We start from the raw sequence: 21779 nt of genomic DNA, 5'->3' as shown, positions 1-21779 counted from the left end.
GGGACTCCCTCCTTCAAAATGCATAGGGGCATAGGGAAACCAGTCTCAAAAATCTCTTGCCTAACAGGATATTGCCCTTCTCCTCAATAAGTAAGTTCTTCAAAGCATCATACTATTTTTGGATTTTACAAGCCACAAGGGGACTGTCCTATTGGCATGAGTTGGGGACATTTCCCTGGGGGGTTATTTGACACTGAACTAAATTTTCTGCAGGTACAAGTAACCCAGGATGAGGCAGAAAGTAAGCTAAGGTACTGTCTGCAGCACAAAATTTGTGCAATATTGTACCCAAGGGGACCACTCAAAGCCTACAATCACTGAACAAGTACATAGGGAGTCCTATTCAAAATAGAGTTTATGTTTTGCAAAGCTCTTTTCCTATCAAGAAGAGGACTTTTTATTCAGTGTCTTTGCTGAAATTTAGGCTACTCAATTTCATTTCTACTACCTATTCATTTTGGCAAGTTAGCCTTCACAGAAGCCAAGACATTTTAAACTGTCAAGCATCATCAGTAATTCTTGTTCTACAAATACAGGGAATTTCAATTAGGACACTAGTTAATAGAAAGGTCTGGGTCTGTTTCATGGAAATCAAGTACCTAAACCATGGACAGGATTTTGCAGAAAAAATACTTTAAAAGATAAATTTAAAAAGAAGTACAATACTCACTTTTCCAAAATTTCTTCCAACACTTCCATCAACTTGACAGCAAAACCCAACTGTTGAAATTCATGTGCAACAGGGAGAGCAGTAACATGCCCATGACATTCTTCCCTAGCCACAAAGTCTTCCACTTTATCCATTATGGTGAACATCAGCACCTTTGGGATAATGCACCCCCAGATATACGTCTTTACAGAAGAGCCAAACAGTGTATCAACAAATGCTGCAATGACTGTGGTAAAAGCTGAACCAGGGATGTCTATATTATCACTATGATTTAGCAACTCCATACAGTTATGGGTCAAATACCACAGCTTCACCAAGAAGCCAACAAGGACCTTGAAGGTCACATTTCTGTCTGGAGTTCTGTTGTAAAGACCCCCCCAAACAGTGGGAATGCCTGTAGACTATCCTAGAGAGCATTGGACAGACTTGCAAGGCTTTCAGGTAGCGCTAGAATACACTGGGAAGCCTGACAAAGACTCCAAAAGGCATTAGAGCACATGATAGGTCCACAGAAGACCTCAAGGTTGCACTGGGAGGCTTCTAGGGCACCCTAAAGGACACTGGACTCCTTGCAGGGCTTTCAGGAGCCCACCTGGGGTCCCTAGTAGACCTGCATGGGCACTAAAGTGAACTGAGGGACCATGGGAGGCATCTAGTGTTCACTAAGAGGCCTTTAGGACACACTAGAGTACACTGAAGATCTCTGTGAGTCCTCTAGTTGGCACTACAGCATACTTGAGAGTCCTTTGAGGCCTATAGGTGGTGCTAGAGCACACTGCTGGGCGGTGGGAGGGGAGCATTGGAGGCTTCTAGAGTGCACTGGGATACATCTAGGGGGCTCTAGAGCACACCATAGAGCCCTGCAAGGTCTACAGGGCAGGCTGGGGTACACCACAGGGGTCTGGAAGCCTTGCAGGTGTCACTAGACTACACTGAGAGGCTCTTGAAGCCTCTAGGGTACACTTGGAGGCCTCTAGTGCACTGTAGAGTGCACTGGGGGGCCCCTGAGGCTTCTGTGGACACCTAGAACGTATTGGAAGGGGACAGGAGGACTTTGGGAAGTCACAGAGGGAATGGGAATGTCCTGAAAGGCATCCTGGGAACACCAAAGTGCACTAAAAGGGTTGGGGGGCCTGTAGGGGGTGCTGTAATGCCCATAGGCAACCCTAGAGAGCACTGCAGAACCCTGCAGGGCTTTCTGGGGGTGCTAGAGCTCACTGGGGTGCCCTGGTAGACCTGTGGGGGCACTAGAGAAGAATGAGGGGTCATGGTGGACCTCTTGTGTTCACCAGCTGGCCTTTAGGGCAGTCCAGAGCACACTGGAGACCTCTGTGATTCCTGTAGCTGGTGCTAGAGCACACTTGGGAGCCCTGGGAGGCTTCTGAGTGCACTGAGAGACTTCTAAGTGGTGCTACAGTAGACTGGAGAGACCTGTGAGATGTGCAGGAGGCTTTAGAACACAATGGGGCCACTGGCAGCCTTCTGGGGGAGCCCTAGCATACGCTCTAGTGCTCTCTAGAGTGCAGTGGAGGGCTCTGGGATGCCTGCAGAGCAGGCATCTGGCGGGGGGGGGGGGGGGGGGGGGCCAGCACCGGGGGCCTTTAGAGTGCACTGGGATGCATCTGGGGGATGCTAGAGCACACTGGAGAGCCCTGTGAAATCGACAGGGGGAGACGGAGCATACTGCGTGTTAACCTCCCAGCTATGCTCCCACTCATGCCCGAGCAGTGGCGCTGCTGCGCACAATCATGAGGGGACGCTACTGCACATGCTCGCGGGGCACTGCTGTGTATACTCTCGCGGCAGCACAACCGCGCAGCCCGACTGTCGGCAGTACCGTCCATGTTCACGTACCGGCACTTACCGCGCATGCCTGAGCGCGGGCAGTGCCGCGCATGCTCGCCGCTCTGCCTTTGTTCTTGCCTGCACTATGCGTGTTGCCTCTGGGTCTGCGACCGCCCATGCACGCCGTGCTGGCTCTTGCATGTGCCGCGTTTTGGTCACCAGAGGGAGCAGCGAGTGCTGTGCCGCCAGAGCTATGCGCAGTTAGATGTTGTGTTTGCGACTTCTGATCACAAGGTGGCAGAAGGGAGTTTGTAACAGCTACTGCGCATGCGTGCCACGCAGCGCTTTATCTGGTTCCCGATCTGCTTCTAACGATTTCAACGGGAACTGTGCAGAAAAAGACACCAAGCTGGTGGGAGATGCACCTCTCACCCCTGTCTCAGAGGAGAAAAATCACCCCTTGCCGTGTGTGGCTACGTACTGGCAGTAAAGCAAACGACAACTACTCATGGCATGCACTGGAAACTACAGTGGCTGGCTGGAAGCCTGGTGCCCAAAGACTACAACTCCCAGCATGCTGCAGGACTCAACATTTTCTGACCCTACAGCAGCACACACCCCCACACACTCCATTACTTGCTACCAGATGTGGAATCCATGCAGAACCTGCTGTGACACCTCTTACCTCTGTGTCCATCTTGGCACAACCCGCTCTGTAGCTTCTCAACCTCTTTCGCAGCCTTCCCTCAGTTCAGCCGGTCCCACAGCTGTCCCCCAGGTGGACCCAGCGCCTCCTGTGCCATCTCCACAACCCCCAATAGTCTCATGAAAGCACAACTGATTCGCAGAAACGGACTCTACAATCAGTAAATTGTAAAGTAGGTATGTTTATTCAGCACTGGGCAGCATGGGGGGTAGTCCCACCAAAGTCGTGCGCACCCTAACGCGGCAACTTGCTTTGGTTATATAAAGAGTTACATATGCATGAAGTTTCCCAGTACGCCTATACATATGCATGACCTGTCCCCGCTTAGTATTAAAATTAGCTCCAAGAAGTCATTTCCATAAACTCCTCCCGTCTGCGCTTGCGCAGTGCCTTCTGGTGGTGAGTGCTGAGGGTCGTGAGGATGAAGTAAGATCTCTTCATCAGGGTTGAACTTTTCACCTCATCTCCTTGTGCATGCTCTCTGAGCCCTTGGTCACAATCTGGGCCATAAGGTTGGTTTGGTCCGGTTCTCAGGCTCCGAGGGGCTCCTGTTATCTCGAGGCCTTGCATGTTTGACATTCTTTATCTTGTCCTTTTATGAACAGTCCTCCTTATCTCTGAGCCCCTGGTCACAGTCCGAACCATAAGGTTGGTTTGATCTGGTTCTTGGGGTCTCAGGGGCTCCTGTTATCTGGAGGCCTAAGCACAGCACAGGCACAGTACATCGCAAATGTAGCACGTATTAAGCAATGAGTGTTGCCTACATATTCATTCTTAATCAATCACTCTCTAATTTCTAATCCCATGTTTCACAACCGCACTCACCTTCTCCCTGACTCTGTCCACAAGAGCTGGCAACTACTCCTTTGTCAGAGAACAGCTCCAAAGCCCCTTTACACAGCGGGGCCATCCCCTTCTGCCTCCATCAGGGGCTCCTCCAGACCCATCCAACAGCTGCCACCCTTCAGGAATGCTGGGCCACCACCTGATACATTCCCACACCCACACATGCACTATTTAACCTGCTTCCCTGAACATAGTGACAGCCACTTACTCTGTGCAAAGGGACTGCAAACACAGTCAGGAGTGCAATAAACAAAGCAGCTGTTTATTCATGCACATCAGTGCCTGGAGGGAGGCTGCTGCGTGTCTGATGGCCCCTATGCACCCATTTCCCCCCATTTCACCTCAGAAATCAGCATTGGATGAGCACTCATCTGTCCCATGCTGACCTGTTGCTTTCTGCTACCACGGACTGTAGAGCAGGGCTGGAGGAAGGAAAAATAAGGCCAGGGAGCAGGACAGAGGCGTAAGGAGAGAAAAAGAGAAGCACCAGCTAGACAGGTGGGTATAGCAAGAAACAATGGGTCAGGCAGCAGGACAGAGAGATTTGCAGGGGAAGATGAGACAGATGCAGATAGCAGTGATAGAGGAAGAAAAAGGGAAAGAGAGGGGAGTAGGGAGCCAGAAGCATGGATGGATAGGTACAGTGGGAGACGGTGGATGTTGAAGAGGCTTCTTTCTTGGTCTCACTGCCGGCTTCCTCCTTTGTAGATCCAGTTGCTTGGCTGTCATCCACCTAAGAGAATGCACTGGCATCTTATAACTCTTATAACATTAGAATTCATAGCTAACTAGTGTCTCGCACATACTCAGTATGTAACCATACAGCACTTTTAGTGACATACACAGATCATGCCATGCATGCCGGTGACCCAGTCTGCTGAGGACGGCTAAGAGGGATCCTTCTTCCCCCACAGACAACAGCTTTCTTGTCTGCAGGTGGAGGCAGCTTCCAGCCACACCCACTTCATTTCAGTTTTCATCTGCCTTATTTTTTGCTGGTCTTATTTTCAGCCACAGCAGTTCCTGTCAAAAGTGAGCAATGACTCCACCTTCGCCGTTTGATCTCATCAATGTGTATAAGTACCTGAGGTGTGGGAGACAGAGGGATTTGGCCAACCTCTTTTCAGTGGTTTGTGGGGATAGGACAAGGGCTAATGGCCACAAGATAAAGCACAGGAAGTTCCGCACCAACATGCGAAAGAACTTCTTCACAGTGAGGGTGACGGAGCACTGGAACAGAATGCCCAGGGAGGTTGTGGAGTCTCCTTCTCTGGAGATATTCAAGGCCTGTCTGGATGCCTACCTGGGCAGCCTGCTCTAAGGAACCTGCTTTGGCAGGGGGGTTGGACCCAATGATCTTTCGAGGTCCCTTCCAACCCCTTCAATTCTGTGATTCTGTGATTCTGTTTCACTCATGCCACTACAACAGTGAGGCAAAATCCTGCAAATCTAAGCCAGATGGAGTCGGTGACATCCACAGCAGAGGACAGTATAACTTAGCCCTCACTGCTAGCCCTGAGAGAGGAAGAGAACACACAACTGTTATCAACAGGTATTATCCAAATCTATTTTAGGCTAGCACCCTTCCTTCTGTATGAGTTTCTATACTGTTCTTCCCCGAATTGACTCAAACCTGCTTCAAGGTTGGTCCTGGAGCTAGAGGCAGCCATGCAGGGCAACCAGTGTTGCGGGAGTCTCCATGGAAGCTCTGAGGAGCTGGGGAGGCATTCAGCATCTGTAATTGTTGGGGGAGTGGAAGAGACTATTATCTTCTTCCCATCCTCCCCTCTGCCAGTTCTCCACTAATTCCCTGGGGCTGCCCCAACTTCAATTGACAGGGAACCTGTCAGAGTTTTCCCAGGCAAGTGTGCCTGGCAGACCCAGCCCACAGGCCACTGTACACCCACGCTGCTCTGGGGCTCCTGGCTCTCTGTGTGCATGGCCACCCAGGGCTGCACAAGCCCATGGGAAAGACCCCAGCAGTGGCTACCCCTACCCCACAAGCCCTGCCCACACCCAGCACCCTGTGCCCTGCAGTCCCCCGGTGCCTCTCCATCACATCATCCTGGGGCAGTCAGGAGACACCCCTGAGCCCGTCACCACCAAAAGGTCTCGCTAGCCGCACTGGTGGTCCCAACACTTACCTGGTGCCACTAACACTGATGCTGAAATGAAATGCTTTCTTAGTGCCGCCATGCTGCAGAGTACAGCACTGCTACTGTGCATGAGCGGAGCTGGGTGCTGCAGTTCTGTATTTTGGGCATGGGGAAGCAGTAGCGATCATGGCAGCACTACTTGAGTTATGTGTGGAGAAATCCTGTCATAATGAAATTCCGGGAGAGGTCCTCAGGATACAACAGGGGTGAAAAGATGCTATAGAACCAGGGGAGGACTGAGGGACACAATAAAGGGTTTTGCAGGAGTCAACAGAAAACTGTAATGGTCCTGAATGGGTGAGTGGGGCAACATGTCTACTCAAAAGCCCAGTAGCAGAACACAACATGTCCCTGCATGCATCTTTGCCTATGTGTTTGTAAGCTTGGACTCTTCCTCTCCCCATCCCAGAAGCAATCCGCATAGCTAAGGAGCACACTTTTCAATAAGGTGCAAAGGGACTGCAGGAACCATGGCTATGAGTTAGAAGAATAAAGCAATTGTTTAATGAATGCACATAAACAACATGTGGGAGTGACTCTGCCACAGGGCTCAATGCCAGTCCCGTCCCCTGACCATGTGGTATCCTTAGATACTCTTAGATACTCTACTAAGAGTCCTTAGTAGAGCAGAGTTCATCTGCCTGAGGAAAGATTGGCTGCTGATCTTGATGTGGTAAATCACTGACAGTAACTGTCAGCTTCCTCCCCATCGGCTTTTTTTTTTTCTTCTTTTTTTTTTTTCCCCAGGAAAGCATTTGATTATGTTATCTGAAATGAAAAAACTATGATCTTACCTGTCTATGCTTCTGTTCTACTGCTAGACTAGAGCCCAGCTAGGAACTTGCACAGCTGTCAGCTTGTCTGCCTGTCAGACTTCAGATGTCTGACTGTCATACCAACACTGTAGTAAAACAAGATCTCAGATCAGAACACAGAGCTGAAAACTTGGTGGCACAGGGAATTATTACTGTCGAGATCTTAATCAGAAGACTGTGGTACACACGTTAGAAATGCCTTTCAATTGTTCTTTGTAGGCTTGGTTTAGGCCACCATTCATATTAGGTCCTATGCAAGAATCAGTCCCTAAGATTGCACTAAGCTGTACTGCCACCAAACCTACCTGTGAGTAGTAATTCATCTGCACTGTGAAGAATTCTCTTGATTTTTGGGGTTCTCTCAGTTCCACCAACCAGTCTCTTCTTAGGGGAAGTGGTACCTGCGGACAAAGAGTGAATTGATTTTGACAACCAGTAACACTGTTCCTTCGGTCACTAACACTGCCTCAGAAGACTTACCCTCTGGCTAATCCCAACTCATATATGATGCAGTCTTGTAGGCAGCAAGGAGGACCCCAGCACAGTTTGAAGCTGGTGGGAGGTGCATCAGCCTCCAGCAGGGCTGATGTGGGAGCCAAACAGGTTAGAAGTCATCTGGCTGAGTCTTCCCTTTTACCTTGATGTAATGTCACTGCATCAGCACTAACTGACAAAAAAAAATAAAAAAAAAAAGTAAGGCAAGGGCTATCCTCTGCTTGTCTTACTGCAACGGGAAAAGGAAATGCTGGTGGTCCCCAGGGAGTGATCTGTCCTCTGCTTGGCCTCTGAATGGCCTCTGCCCCAGTTCCAGCAGTGTCCGGTCATCCATCCTGTTATCCTGTGGCATGGGAGCAAAGGTGCACAGTACTATGTAGTCACCAGGCCAACTCCAGACAGTGAAGGGAGATAAAGAGACACCTGGCGTCATGGAGGCTTGGGAATAGGAACACGGCTGGTTTGTAGTTGCTACGACTACTGGAGCACTGTTTGGCAGTGGGCTTAAAGATTTTATGCAAGGATTTGGGTGGTGGGGGTGGGGGTTGTAGCAGGTCTTTCAGGTGGTGTCAGAGGCATTTGAGGTGTTAGGCAGGCTTTACAAGTAGTTCTGGTACTGTAAGAGTGGAGTGGTTCAGGTTTGGGGGTGGTTTTGCAGTCCAGGGACCTTAGAGGTTGTTGGTGACCTTGGGGCAGGTTCTGGTGACATGGGGCTTTGGGGGCTGGTTTGAGGGGAATCTGCAGAGCCCTCGTGTGGAGAAAGTTCACAAGCAGGAGGTCAGGGTGGGGGTTATCTACCAGAGGGGTTCTAAGTATATGTGGGTGACAGTGCCTTCAAGTACTACATGTACTGTTGACACCGCAGAAGTTGTGGGGGACCCCAGAAGAAGCATCATCTTAAAAGTCATTGCAGGGGACTCCAGTGGACACATAAAATATCCTCAGTCAGAAGGCAACCACAAGGATCATTGAGTCCAACTCTTGGCTCCACGTAGGACCACTCAAAAATTATATCATATTTTTGAGCGCATTGTCCAAACACTTCTTGAACTCTGGCAGGCTTGGTGCTATGACCACTTCTCTGGAGAGCCTGTACCTGACCACCCTCTCAGTGAAGATCTTTTCCTAATATCCAGCCTGAACCTTCCCTGAATCAGGGATGAAAACCTCATCAGTGTTGAAAAGTCCACACCCCTTATTGCTTCAGACCCATCTCTCATTCACCTCTACATGTATTTCTCCCAGACCAGCCCTACTCACCCCTCTCTTGCCAACACACAGAACTCTCCTCACACTGATGTGCTTGAGTTCAGTACAAGGACACCATATCAAAAGCCCACTTGCAGGCCTGAGGAGAACCCTTGAGTTCAACCATGGTATTTTACTAATCCTTTTGCATTATACCCCTTCAGACCTTCATATAAACAATGCTTAGCCACTATATCCTCAGCCTTTAGAGCTGTCAGTACTAATGGCAGTTAGCTTTCCTCTCTCAAACCCTCCTTGCTCTTTCCTTTCTTATTTACACCATGGTTCACAGAGTGCCAGGAACTGCCTTGCCTGGAGGGCATTGGGGTCGCCTGGTGGGGAGGAGCTGTCCTACAGCTTGCTATGGCACGATATTGGGCTTGGTGCAGACTGCTCAGTAGTCTGTCTGCCCAGCTGCTCTCGGCCATGCAGAGCTACAGAAATAAAAAACGTCTTTTGTGAGAGTTTTGAAGATGAGGGGACTGTGATGGTTTACCTGGGATTCTAAGGGAAGATGTGTTGAAAGTTTGAAGGTATCATGTGGTTTAAGAATATCTCAGAGAAGTCAGGATGGGTGGTAAAACAATGGCTGTGTCTCAAGACGGTATTAGGTGGCTGTCAGTTTGGAACTGTTTGGAAGATGATGGAAAGGGTAAGGAAGTGAATTAATGTAATGGAAGAGGCAGTTCAAAAGGAGATGTGAAGTCTATAAGAGCAGTGATGGAGTAGTAACTGAGGGATGCTGCTGAAGTCAGGAAGGGGCTATGCTTCCAGGCTAGTTGTTCTGATGCTTTGAGGTATTAGGCAGGTATCAGGGTATAATGCTTTACCTGTCTCCCACTTGAACTGTTGTTACTTTTCTCCTTTGTGGTCTAGACCCTAATTTCCTAAGTACTAGCCTAAAAATACCTGACTGTAACTTGATTCTAAAACAGGTGCTTCACACTAGATCCCTGTACTGTTGACTAAAGCAGTATCTCCTATGCAGAGAAATTGTTGTCCTTCTTTTCATTTTTTTTTTTTCTTTAATGGGTATTGGCACTAACACTGCGCAGGCCAAGTGCTAGATGGATATCTCCACTACTTGAGTTAAGAGTATAAAAGTATGCTAAGTGGAAGCTGTGCGTCAAAAGTGACTTCAGCCTTGACCCTGAACAGACAATGAGGCGATGGTAAGTTCTAACATTCTTTTTTCAGCATTGAGATTCTTGTTTCTCTTTTACATTACAAATTATGTTGTCATTTTGCAGGTACTACCTAGTCCCATTTCAGGCTCACATATGCACTTTTGCTATCTCACATGGCTGTACAGTATATATTTCCTCACAGCTTGCTTTCATAACTTAGCAATTTCCTCAGAAGTTTCAGTGCATGTAAGGAAGCTACCTAAAACACTTCTTGAATCAGACCACAGAGAGGTGAACCCTGGATGGAATATTACAAGTCCTACTTAAGGTTTGGAGTTCAAGTGTCAAATCTTTCAGGAACTTATAATTTAGTTTAGCAAACCACAAAATGCTAAACCCTTGAATGTAAATCCTAAATCCAATACTGTGACTGATAAGCCATATTAGCCCTCAATCATAGTGATATCCTAGTGTTATCCTGTAAGCTATAAATTTCTGGAAATAGACAGCATGCACAGAAGGTTAACCCACATCAACTGTAAGCAATAATCAGTAAAGCCAGGTAAAAACCTCTAAAAAACTCTAAATGTTGTTACAGCTGTTTTAGCACTTTTTTTTTTTTTTTTCCACAGGGAGAGTGCAAAAAGGTAGCTTCTGGATGGGAAATAATATTTCAGAGAAATCTTACGCACTATTAACATGTTTAAAGACATTTTCCTCTACTGAATAAAGGCATTAAAAATATCTTTATATGACCAGCCTCAGGAAAAAGAAGTCAAAACAATGCTGAATTACACGTGAAATAACACTAATTAAAATCAAAGACTGCTTTTAGCATTCAGACTTAGCAGACTAATTATTCAAAGGCAAGATGGTTGATTGACTTAGAGAATGATAGCTGTTTGTGGTCTAAATGGATTCCAAGGCTGAACTGGGAGCATATGTTACCATACCTAAGGGAGAAAGGGAGAAAAGATAGTAAAGTGTTAAAACTTTCCTAACTACATGAACTTCCTTAGCTATAGCTAGTTCAAACAGCTACACATGCAATACAAAGAAAGCTAATGAGAACAACTGTACTGGCTATACAGGGAACAACATGCAAAGTAATTTTAAAAAACTTTTTATGGTCTTATAGAAGTTGGCATTTTCAACATGAAGTTGCAGTAGAAAATATCCATGAATTTATGTGCATCTTTGCAATCAGCAATATTCCCTGAATTCAACCCACAAAAAAAAAAATAGGTGAATTTCTTTTTTTTAAAAAAAACACTTTGTAGTATCTTCTTAGGGAAGACTCACAGCACTCCTGTATTATCAGAGACACAAAAAAGGCATTGTGATAAACATAAAAATAAAAGCCAAGCTATGACGGAATAATACATCTGATGAAAGACAAAGAATTCTGATAGACCCAGTAATTTTATGATGTTTCTTTTTCCTTAAAACAATTACTTTATTCTTCATGAAGCAGCAGCATCCACCCTCAACAGCTAAACGCGACAAGCATTTTTGCCTCCTGGGGTTTACCAGGGGTTATTTTGACTACTGATAAAGACAGCAGTGTTATGAAATTGTCACTTTATATGAATTGAACAGAGAGCATTAATCTGGGCAAATTACTTCTAATGGTTAGAAAACTATGGCTGTAGCAAAGTCAGACAATAGTTTCCATTAGAGAACAGAAAAATTACGCCCTATATAACCTCCTTTCTCTTAGACCATACAGCTCAAGGAAGGTTTTCATTCTTCTGTGATATAATTTAGAAAATATTTCCTGGATCTCTGACAAAATACATGCCTAGCCTTCCCTGCTAAATTACCCAAAAGCATCTGCAATGATGGGTGTAAACCCAACTTTTCTTTCTGAGAGTCCTGAACTCTAGTTGAGAGGGAAGGTATCAGGGAAAACATACACACACACACACACACAAATAAAATAATAACAATAATAATAATAATAATAATAATAATAATAAATTAGCATTTCTTTAATTTGATTTCAACAACTGCCATTAGAAGTTGAGCCTAAATGGTTACATTCCCTGTGAATGTTTACAGGCTTTTTTTGCCAAACAGATGGTGCTGCAGAGGTAGTGTTTGGAAGAGCTTATTCATTCTGCATTTAGTCTAGAAAGAACATAGAAATAAGAGAAGTATCCAAAGGCAAAAAGCTCCTGTCTTCCCTGCTCCTATTTTGAGATGTTTCTCCCATTTTTCAGCCATCTGATCAACTGCATTGAATATATGCTTCTAGTCATCTGCTTCTAAGACTTTCAGAATACTGACTTTCTACCTATTTCCATGTTCTCATTGTTTACTGTTCTTGACGTTCAATCACTTTACTGAAGGCATATCTGCTTCCTCCAGTGTTTTTGGTCACACTGATCCTCTCTCCACCTATGCATGCACATGGAAAATGGATCATTATATTCTGCTATGAACAGTTTCTACATTTTATAATAGATGCATCAGATGGACATAGAACCCTTGCCTAGATAGCCCTTATTTTTTCCTAAACTGCCCATGTTTTACCATGTTTGTAAGTTCATTTCAGGCAATATTTTCATGACCAATTGTTTACCATCAAAAGGCATAGTTGTTTTTGAGGCTGAATCAAGTGTGTCAGAATTTAAAAAGAAAGCCTCTTACCATTGTCTGTCTTTATTATCTGCGTAACCTATATTTGCAGATAATTAAACATCATAGCACATGAGTATAGACTCTGATAACAGTCACCCATGTTATTTATCTTATTATTAGAAACTGCTTTTGAGAAACATTTTTTGTTTTTTGGACATTTTTTGGACTTCTGAGGGAGTCCCTATATGATAACTGTGCCTGTGTGTTTCTCTGCCAAGTTTCTATGAATTACCAGGGGCAGGGAGTTTAGCAGTTTGCTATCTGCCAAATTAGGTCCCCTTGATCTTTGAACATGTAATCCCAAACTGAATATTGGTGTGACAGATTGTAATATCAAGTATGACAATGTTAAACTGGTCCTCTCCTCTTCTTGGACTGTTCATAAACTACAACAACATTATTGAGCACTATCGCTGATGCAGTGTGGCCTTGGACACACACCAAACCTGCCTCCATGTTTCTCCTGTGTGGTGAGAAGAAAACGTATGCCATACAACAGACCTAAGCTTCCAAGAGACAAGTCCTCAAATCTTGCACATAGTATCAGAATAACCTTTTTTAAAAGCATTATTGGTGCGACACACACAACGGGCTCTGTAGAGGAAAAAGCTAGTCAATTTATCCAAATTCTTTCAATAGACTCTCAGCTCTATCTGCCAGTAAGCAGCATTCCCAGTCTTATTGCAGTCTGAGAAGAAAAATCTTCTTTGTGTTAGTATTTTTCATGCTAATCACCAGAAAGTTTGTAATGAATGTTGAAGACAAAAACAAAGCCTTCATTGAGGCTAAGAGGGAGAGTGCCTCTTTCATGAGAGAAGGAGAAAAGGAATCAGGAAGATAATATGACATTTTGGAGGCATACAACTGTCATTGAATAGCAGTGCAAGAACACTTTTTGGAAATATTATCTCTAGTAACTTTTCTGCACACAGTCTATTCACAGATGTATTTCCTTTGCCAATCTAAAGTAGCTATTCTATCAGTAGTTTAAAAGTAAATACACACTTGTGATGCACCCAGATACCACTGACTGCATTCAAGTGTCCATCATATAGAAGCACTTGAACAAAAAAGTACTCAAGTACTGATAGCTTCATTTCACTGTTCTGCACTGAGGACTTTTTCCGAGCAAAGCTCATGTCATTTGAGAGATTGGTACTCAACTAGATAGCAGTTCTCCTAGCAGATTGGTACTCAGCTAGCGGTTCATCCCAGAGAGGGAGGGGGGAGGGTGAGTGAACGGCTGTGTGGTACTTAGCTGCCAGCCGGGTTAAACCACAACACTGCTAAAGCTTCTACAGACCAAAGCCAGCTTTTTTTGGTAGATGTCATTGTAGCCATCCCAGTATTTCTAAATCCTAATTCTGTTCAGATTTGTTTTTATCCCTATGCTAGAGATCTGTTGTTTTAGTATTTGATGTTCTGAACATCCCTAGATCTGTTAAACTTTTTTCTTCTCTTTAATAATCTGTTATTCAGTCAAATTGCACGTTACTTGAACTGTGTAATACTTATGTTCAGTTGTATGCACAGCAATTGACCTTTTCTTTTGAGATGCAGATGCTGCGTTTCTGCTGTCATACACTGTTTCATCACTTATCAACTATATACATGATAACATTGTTTGAGTTTTAGGAACACATTCTTTGTTTACAAAGCAAAATATCACTGGAAGAGCCATCAGAAAACATGAAGACATTCAAGGCAACTTGATGGGTAAATATTTCTGTTTCTTACTACTGACCAAACCATAGAAATAAAAAAATAATAAAAAAAAACAGTGCTTTTTCTTAAGCACACTAATTTGAATTAAGGGTTTCTTTTTTTCACAGAGGCAGTTTCCTACTGACACTGGCTCAGGCTACATTATGATTTACTTTTTCTTGTGAAGGAATGTGACCTAGGTATGCCTCAAATATATGAGACTCTGACAGCAAAGACAGTTCCTTACAGGATTAGAGTAGAGAGGAAGGAAATAAATACAGTGCATTCAGTCACCTCATCACGCAATTCTCTATTCATGGCTTAAATATACAGCATTGACTGGTCAGAAGTCAGTTTTGTATTAGAAAGTAGATTCTTTCAGCTCATTTCCAGTGCTTTTTATAGGAGGTGTAGAAGAAATGTGAGAAAGAGGTGTCAGATTCTAGAAGAATCACAGAATCACAGTATCATTTAGGTTGGAAAAGACATCTGGCTTTTCATCATGGTGGCTTTCTTGGCCACCTGAGCACCCTGCTGGCTCATATTCAGTCAGCTATTGACCAATATCCCCAGGTCCCTTTCCACCAGGCAGCTTTCCAGCCACTCTTCCCTCAGCCTGTAGCATTGCATGGGGTTGTGCTCCAAGGGTTGGACCCCACACTTGGCCTTGTTGAACTTCATACAGTTGGCCTCAGCCCATCCATCCAGCCTATCCAGATCTCTCTGGAGAGCCCTCCTACCTTCGAACAGATCAACACTTGTGTCTTACTGCACTGGATATCCTCGTCCAGATTACTGATATAAAGAGAACTGTCCCCAGTACTGAGCCCTGGGGGACACCACTAGTGACCAGCCTTTTCTGGATTAAACTCCATTCACCACAACTCTTTGGGCCTGACCACCCAGCCAGTTTTTTACGCAGTGAAGCATACACTCATCCAAGCTATGAGCAGTCCATTTCTCCAGAAGAATGCTTGGGAAACAGAGTCAAAAGTTTTACTGAAGGCAACATCCACAGCCCTTCCCTCATCCACTAAGTACATCATCTTGTCATAGAAAGCGATCAAGTTCGTCAAGCAGGACCTGCCTTTCATAAACCCATGCTGACTGGGCCTGATCACTTGGTTGTCCTGTATGTGCCACATGATGGCACTCAAGATGATCTGCTAGATAACTTTCCCTGGCACTGAAGATGAGAGGAGACAAGATTGGATGGATCAAAGGAGAAGAGTAAGTTGTTTGTTGCTTGTTTTGTTTAGAGAGCATCAGTGCAAACTATTCATTTAAAACAACTTTGGCTAATTAGATATTTCCAAAAATCCTCTGTGGCTAGAAGTGTCTTTTCCTTCATTCTCTTGTCAAAAAGGACATCTAAGCATTCTGATACTTTTAAATAATTCTTCATGCTCTATTTTCATCATCAAACACTGTACTGGGTTGTTGGGTTTTGGTGTTTGTTTATTTGTTTGTCTGTTTGTTTTGTCGTTGCTTTGATTTTTAATGCAGAAATGACACAGGCATAAACTAATCCTGCACTGAGATAAAACACAAGAGATATGAAGTAATTTTATGATTTTATGAAGTCTCTTGTCTCTGTTTTCCTATGATTGTTGCCTTTTGAGTTCATTGACCTGAATACAATAAAAATGGCGATAAATATGCTTATCAAGTTATATTTCCATTTTACTGTTCAAGTCTAGTCTAAAAATGGAACTTAATTCCAATCCTCTAACATTTATTCCTTTTCAGTTCTTTTCCAATAAAGGCAGCAGTCTTAGATTATCATACCATTGCTTGATTTAACATGAACTCTAGATGCAATAGTCTTGCATTAGAGACAAAATGAATCAGCATAGTAGAATTCATAGCTTTTGTACCTTCCATATGCTTAGATGACTTTTTTTTCTTTTATAATCAAAGTCAGATCAAAGATACAGCATAATGCATACCAGTTCTGTGGTGCATTTCACTCTACCCCTTAAGAAGCACTCCCTGCTTCTTTTTCTCTCCCACTTCACCTCCATGTTACAAATTGCAGACTGATGATTCCTAGACATTAAAGAAATTTACTTATCAATTTATTTTTAAAATTCCACTTGCTTGCTGTTAAAATGACCCTATCCCTTCACTCAAGCAGGCACTGGGAGGGAAAAGCTTTTCCTATTTGTGACATTCATTAAATAAAATATTAAATAATCTAATGCTGAAAACTTTGTAAAGTGATATTTTGTCTCTCAGTGTTTCAATGACAGTCAAAGTACTGCTTTGTACTAACTGGTAAGTTTCTTAATTTACTAAATGCCTTAAAGAGTAGCATGGAAATACAATAGAAAATTCAAGATTTATATTCATGACAACGATTGATTTAAAGTATTGTCCTTTGAGGAAATAACAGGCAGGGTGAGAACCTGCCTACTTTGTACTAGCTCCTTTTTGACAAGCATCCCACGGGTCCAGTTTCAAAGTCTTGATGAAAGAGCCCAAAGCACAAGGGACATACTTTGTTGCATCCTAAGCATGTGGAAGTAAGGAGTTGCTCTTCTCATCTAATTTCTTGCACACAGCAAAACAGCATCACTGTTCATGAGTACAGACTGGGAGAAGAACTTAATGAAAGCAGCCCTGCGGAGAAAGACCTGGGAGTTCTGGTGGATGAAAAGCTCAACATGAGCCAGAAGTGTGCGCTTACAGCCCAGAAAGCCAACTGTGTCCTGGGCTGCATCAACAGAGGAGTGACCAGCAGGTCGAGGGAGGTGATTGTCGCCCTCTACTCTGCCCATGTGAGGGGGTTTGGGGCCCCCAGCACATGAAGGATGTAGATCTGTTAGAACGGGTCCAGAGGAGGGCCACAAAGTTGATCAGAGGGCTGAGGCACCTCTCCTATGAAGAAAGGCTGAGAGAGCTGGGGCTGTTCAGCCTAAAGAAGAGAAGGCTCTTGGGAGAACTCATTGTGTCTTTTTCAATACTTAAAGGGGGCTTATAAAAAAGATGGAGAGCAACTTTTTTCTCAGTCAGGGGGACTGAGACAGGACGAGGGAATGTTTTTAACTGAAAGAGGGTAGATTTAGATTAGAGGTTAGGAAGAAATTCCTCACTCAGAGGGTGGTGAGGCACTGGAGCAGGTTGACCAGAGAAACTGTGGATGCCCCATCCCTGGAGGTGTTCAAGACCAAGCTGGATGAGGTCCTGGGCAACCTGATCTAGAGGGTGGCATCCTTGCCCATGGTACGGGGGGGTGGAACAAGATGATCTTTAAGGTCCCTCCCAAATCAAGCCGTCCTATGACTCTGATACATATAATCAATGCTGAGATTTTTTGTTTGGAATGAAGTCTATTTGTAACAGAAGCAAAACTGCTTTTTGCTCTGTCTAGGCTCCTGTCAGTAGGATTGTTCTTTTCTTGATGGAATATGCTTGTATCTTGGGGCACTAGCAAACAGGAAAATGATAGGGAATTGTACAAATCACAGGTTCTGGAATTATCTATATCTTCATGTTCACTGCAAACCAGGCAAAACAAATGAAATCTGGTGAGACATCACATTGTATAACCAAATTGAAAATTAAGGACCTTGAATTAAAAAATGAAGTGGTCATACTGCATCCATTCCATAAGTTGTTATTTCAGAATCCAATGAGGGAGCACAATTTGTCAATGCATGTGGTAGAGTGTCTGGGGGGCTCCTAACAATTAGAAGCTATTTGGCCAACTATTTAAAATTTGGCGATTATATAGATAGCTGTTGGGCAGTTGACAATGACAGAGGAAGAGCTCATTTACCTCATACTGATCCAAGTTATTTGGAAATAAACACTGGACTGAATTCTTCTCTAGCATGAATGGACATAACTTGGCAGAGAATAATGCAGTAACAAAACAAAAAAGTAAAAGTAACTAAGAAGGAATGACTTTTTATTTCTTCTCCCGAGTGTGAAACAGAAAGACAATACAATAATTTTCTTCTCTTGTTGATAATGTTGGGATGAACATTTGGTAAATGCATATCCAAAATGGGCAGAGGAAGGGAAGGGAAGGGAAGGGAAGGGAAGGGAAGGGAAGGGAAGGGAAGGGAAGGGAAGGGAAGGGAAGGGAAGGGAAGGGAAGGGAAGGGAAGGGAAGGGAAGGGAAGGGAAGGGAAGGGAAGGGAAGGGAAGGGAAGGGAAGGGAAGGGAAGGGAAGGGAAGGGAAGGGAAGGGAAGGGAAGGGAAGGGAAGGGAAGGGAAGGGAAGGGAAGGGAAGGGAAGGGAAGGGAAGGGAAGGGAAGGGAAGGGAAGGGAAGGGAAGGGAAGGGAAGGGAAGGGAAGGGAAGGGAAGGGAAGGGAAGGGAAGGGAAGGGAAGGGAAGGGAAGGGAAGGGAAGGGAAGGGAAGGGAAGGGAAGGGAAGGGAAGGGAAGGGAAGGGAAGGGAAGGGAAGGGAAGGGAAGGGAAGGGAAGGGAAGGGAAGGGAAGGGAAGGGAAGGGAAGGGAAGGGAAGGGAAGGGAAGGGAAGGGAAGGGAAGGGAAGGGAAGGGAAGGGAAGGGAAGGGAAGGGAAGGGAAGGGAAGGGAAGGGAAGGGAAGGGAAGGGAAGGGAAGGGAAGGGAAGGGAAGGGAAGGGAAGGGAAGGGAAGGGAAGGGAAGGGAAGGGAAGGGAAGGGAAGGGAAGGGAAGGGAAGGGAAGGGAAGGGAAGGGAAGGGAAGGGAAGGGAAGGGAAGGGAAGGGAAGGGAAGGAAGGACACTTGTCTCTTACTGTAGATTATTACATTCTAGTAAACTGACACTGATGAAAAAAAGGACCACAGCTACTCAACACATTTAGTGCATGAGAGTTGGCTCTGAATTTTTTATGAAGCACTGCAACTATGGACCACTTCATACATTTTTTTAGTCCAGATGCTGTTATGGTTACAAAACATAGCTAAAAAGCAATGGGACTTTGTGAGTTTGGTGTGTGCTACTAAGGAGTGTGCACTGGTAAACAAGTATATATCTTTTGTTAAGTTCACCTGTAAGAATGTATTTATTCAGAATTTCCTATAGCATATGACGTCAAGCAACATCACTGGCAGAAAAAAGCTAGAGCACTCAAATGAAAACACTACTCTTCTCATTGCAAGTTTTGTGGAAAGTCAATTGCAGATTTACATTTAACTTGTACATAGCTCAGAATACAAAGGTTATTGTGCTAGTTATCAGTTAAAATTATTGATTACAATTGAATAAACTGTGAGATTTCCCAGAAGGTCAGCCTGACTGTGGCATACCAGATCAGCTTCAGCAGACAGCAAATACAAAGATTTTTATATTATTTTTTTTTCTGATCCAGCAAGTGTTCAGTTTGTCAAAAGCATGTGTTTTGAAAGTAACAGCCACAACCAGCTAGTCAGCTCAGGTAGGATAGTATTTAAGAGCACAGTAAAAGAACACTTGTTTTGTCCTAAGTTACAATGAACTTACAGTCTGATAACTCACAGAACCAACATGGAATACCACAACAGCATTAGCCAGCATCTGGACAAAACTTGTATCATATGAACAATGGGGACCTGCTTTCATAGGTAAGTTATTTTTGGCAAACCATATCTACTCTATAGTCTGACATTACTAAATCAACTCCTAGCTCATAACAAACAAACAAAAAACAGGGTTTCAGTCACAGTTCTGCATGCTTTCATTTTTAAAGGTTAGTAAATACTTATTTAATAAAAGCCCGTTTAATTAAGACACTGGCTAGATTCTTCTAGGTTCCATACTTGCATTGTGATAAGAGAAGTTCCCAGATTTTGATTCCAGCCCTCCCACTGGAACTAACCTGTAGAGCAAACTATTACAACACAGAAATCAATACAATTTCATGTTCCTGATTCTGAATTCCATTCGATGGTCAAAGGCGTACTGCCAGGATTGACCAGTAAGGGACAAAATGAACTTGAGACAATCTGGAACAAGAGCACCTGCAGGTTTGCTGTTAGAAGTGAGCAACTGACTAGAAATTTACAGAAGAAGAGAAGCAATCTGCCCACAGATACACATGTATCATATAACCCCTTAAACCAGGCAGACTTAATAGACATTGTAGATGTTCTTTTTTTCATCCAACAGCCCTCTCACTTGAGCATGCTGCCACAGATACTTGCTCTTGGCATCCTTTAGCATGAATATGTTTGCTATATTAACAGAATTAACAGCTAGTGCTCAACCATTTTCTCCCAAGCCCGGAAGTCTTCTTACTGCACCTCTTGGTCTTAATTCACCTGCCACCTCCTCTAAATATTGATACAGCTCTTAGAACTGTTTTCTGCAATTTAACCTTTCAGACATATTCCATCAGGAAGGCAAACTATCTCCCACTAGGCTAGTTTTCTAAGCCAAAACTATCAGGGCTCTGGGATAACAGCAGCACTGCTTGACAAGCCCACTTCAACTAAACCCAAGTCAAAATTTCACTTCCAGAATTCTTCCTTTCCAGAGGAGCATGGGAATGAGGGAGGACTTTTTCTTTTTGAGGTGTTGTATGGCTTCATCTATAACAGTATGGTAAAATTCTGTGCACCTTATATGGTTTGTTCTGAAATTGATGGCTCTTCTAATGACTTTGCAGATTTTTTGCATACTACAGTCATGTAAAAACATTTTCACGTAACTGTCTTCACTAATCAAAATCATCAGCGCACACGGGAAATAACTCTTTGGCTCAACTTTGCTGTGAAAATGTTCACATGGAATTACTACCAAATTACTTTATATTACGTGTTAATTTCCAGTACATATCCTAGTCTGTTTTAGAAGATGGAATGCCATGTTTTATTGCCTTGTACATTAATAAAATGGGTTCCCACCATAAGACTAATGGTTTGATGCTGGTTTTACACCTTTTCTATACAAACACTAATGTGATTAAACCAAGCCTGGTAAGGGAACCAGGCTCTGATAGGCTAGAGAGATATTTTTCTTTCCCCTTCCTTTTTTTAGAGTTCCAAATGGTGAAAAGAAATATGAAAAGCTCTCTGCTTGTTTGGCAACAAACAGAAAAATACTTGTTTGCATTTAGCAACACTCAACACTGTGAGTCAGTTTTTTTAGTACAAAATCAGTTTACAGACTCTATCCTGTTACTTCATGCTCTCTGCAACAGTTTTACTTCAGCTTCTTGCCTTTTAGAAATCAGGGCTGAGAAATTTTTCAGGAGACTCCAGTCAAGGAAAGAATATCTCCAGAGTTTCCCTTAAGCACACTGCTCTTTTAGGGTAGCTTGCTTATTTTTCAAATGATCAATTTAGAGAAAAGGCAGACAGCAATAAAAATAGGTCAGTTAACATGAGAAAATTAAAATTAAACAATTAACATGAGAAAATGGAAATACTACGCTGATGTAAAATGACAGTAGCGTGCTTTTGATTGCTTTATGAAAGAAAAAAAATCTGTATTATCTGCACACAAAAAAAAAAGAAAATTATTTAAAGTCTCTAATATCATATTAAGCAGGAAGGAATTTTAAATGATTAGCTTAATTTGTACACGTTTTAAAAGGATAAAATAAATGACTAATGTAGAAATGGGTAAAGCATAAGGTTAGAAGCATGGTTGCCATCTGAACTGCCATT

At 43.7% G+C, this 21779-nt stretch overlaps 2 long non-coding RNA genes across 2 annotated transcripts in view; one reads left to right on the top strand and one right to left on the bottom strand.

The window, feature by feature from the left end:
- Window positions 1-21779, bottom strand: part of LOC106041306 (uncharacterized) — a 124879-nt gene that overhangs the window by 7159 nt on the left and 95941 nt on the right. Inside the window, exons 4-8 of the long non-coding RNA XR_010826571.1 lie at window positions 7459-7645; window positions 7284-7379; window positions 6958-7064; window positions 5641-5742; window positions 3141-5522 (exon numbers count right to left, since the gene is read on the bottom strand). This is a non-coding gene — a long non-coding RNA (uncharacterized lncRNA). The remainder of the gene's footprint in view (window positions 1-3140; window positions 5523-5640; window positions 5743-6957; window positions 7065-7283; window positions 7380-7458; window positions 7646-21779) is intronic.
- Window positions 9756-11775, top strand: LOC136786942 (uncharacterized). The gene is made up of 2 exons (XR_010826572.1): window positions 9756-9893; window positions 10481-11775. It is a non-coding gene; the product is annotated as an uncharacterized lncRNA (long non-coding RNA).

This window comes from Anser cygnoides, chromosome 25, assembly GCF_040182565.1.
Source record: "Anser cygnoides isolate HZ-2024a breed goose chromosome 25, Taihu_goose_T2T_genome, whole genome shotgun sequence".
Lineage (NCBI taxonomy): Eukaryota > Metazoa > Chordata > Aves > Anseriformes > Anatidae > Anser > Anser cygnoides.
This window is presented reverse-complemented; position numbering and strand designations above follow the sequence as displayed.